This window comes from Cyanistes caeruleus, chromosome Z (genome assembly GCF_971803275.1).
Source record: "Cyanistes caeruleus chromosome Z, bCyaCae1.hap1.1, whole genome shotgun sequence".
Taxonomy (NCBI): Eukaryota; Metazoa; Chordata; class Aves; order Passeriformes; family Paridae; genus Cyanistes; species Cyanistes caeruleus.
In genome coordinates this window covers 50,311,341-50,313,334 of record NC_141732.1, presented here as the reverse complement: position 1 = coordinate 50,313,334, position 1,994 = coordinate 50,311,341, and positions in this window count along the sequence as shown.

Here is a 1,994-nt window from a genome sequence, read left to right as displayed (position 1 = left end):
TGAATTTTTAAATGGTTATATCTGACAATACCTTGGCTTTTCATCCAATCTGGAATAAGGCCTAATATCTTGAAGTTTGGTTTCAATGTCAAAATATTTTCTTCTGCAAATAGTTCAATTCATCATTCTGACTTCCGTGTAATACTATAAACTGTACTTTTTTTGTGTTACCATAAAATCAAGTATACTGAAGCAATAGCCTTTCTAATCTAGAAATTTGATTTCAGCTCATGGGAAAAAAAATTGCTAGGGAAAGCACTTCATCTGCCTAGAAAATATGTCAAGAAAAGACAATTAATTCAGGGCTTACAGTACTTTTTTCCCCTCCCTCCGCCATATTGCTTCCAAAAGGGAATATATAAAGGAATTGTGTGTAAATTATAAACATATTATTTTCTCAAACACAGTCTTAGCTATGGCTAGTGGTCTTAGTTGCCCCTAGAATTCTTAAAAAAAACCTTAGTGTAGTGCTCTCTTTTTGGAGCTTTAAACCAAGATTTTCTCCACTGTATCTTTAAATCCATATCACCAAATACCTTTAGTGACATTAATAGTACAAATAATTTTCTTGAACAAAGAATGCCTCCTTAAAAGCTGCCAACCTGCTTTGTGACTCTGCTGTTTTCCTTTACAGCTGTGCTGTTCTTCCCCCACCAAACACAGCATCATACTGAGCTGTATCTTGGTTTAATCTGCTGCCTGTTCTGACAGAGTACAATAAACATTGTGCTGAAATATCTAACACGTCACTTGTGACTTTTTGTTTTCTTTTTGTTTCTACTTTAGGGTAGTGTCCAAAGGCAGCAGGAACTTTTGAAAAAGGAATGTTTTCACAGCGATGTAAGAAATAAAAACTATCAAGTATGTCATCAGAATCTTAGTGCTGCATTATGGTAAAGAAAATACTGAATTAGCTGAAGTAATTCTGTAAAAACTAGTGAGTATTTAATTGTCAGTTGCTACTTTACCACCTGAAGTACCCTGGAGAGTTTAAAGACAGCATGTTTTCCAGCCTTAAGCTAGTTGAAATTCAGGGTGGTGTTTTCTCATCACAGTTTACCTTAGGATGTCCAGAGTTCAGCTGATTTTTCTGTAGGAAACAGGAATTAAAGAATACTCTTGTTACTTTGGAGAATAGAAGTGCAGTTACTCCATGCATAACACTCATTACTTGAGATAGGTTGTGAACCCTCCCTTACAGATGGTTCTTTAACCTGTTTTCCACAATTAATTTGCAGAATCCAGAGGCAGAATCACAGAATCATCAAGGTTCAAAGTGATCTTCAAATCTTCTAGCCAGCTGTCAGCCTAGCACCAGCATAATCACTCTTAAGCCATATGCCCAAGATCTATCCCTCTTGAACATTTTGACAGACGGTGACTCACCACTCCTTGAGCAACTTATTCCAATGCCTAGCCACTCTTTCAGTAAAAACCTTTCTATGTGTTTATACGTTAGATAACCTGCCACCACTTGAGGCTGTGTTTTATTGTCCTTTCACTTGAAGTGTGGCAGAAGAGACTGATCCCCACCTTTTTACAACTTTCTTCCAGGTAATTGTAGAGTGCAACATCATTCTTGTAGTGACAGGTTTAAAACTGAACATAGGATTTAAGGTGTGGCCTCACCAGTGCCAGGTACAGGGGGACAGCCCCTGCTCTGCTCCTGCTGGCCACACCATTGCTGGTACAGGCCAGGATGCCATTGGCCTTCTTGTCCACCTGAGCACAGCTGTTCATATTCAGTCACTGTCACCAGCATCCTCAGGTCCTATTCCAGTGAACAACTTTTCCATTACTCTGCCCCAGCCTGTGGCACTGCCTGGGGCTGTTGTGACCCAAGGGCAGGACCTGGCACTGTTCCCTGTCCCCATCAATCCAGCCTGTCCAGATCCATCTGCAGAATCTTCCTGCCCTCCAGCAGATCAACGTTCCTACCCAGCTTGGTGTCTGCGAAATTACTGAGGGTGCATTCAGTCCCCTCATCCAGATCA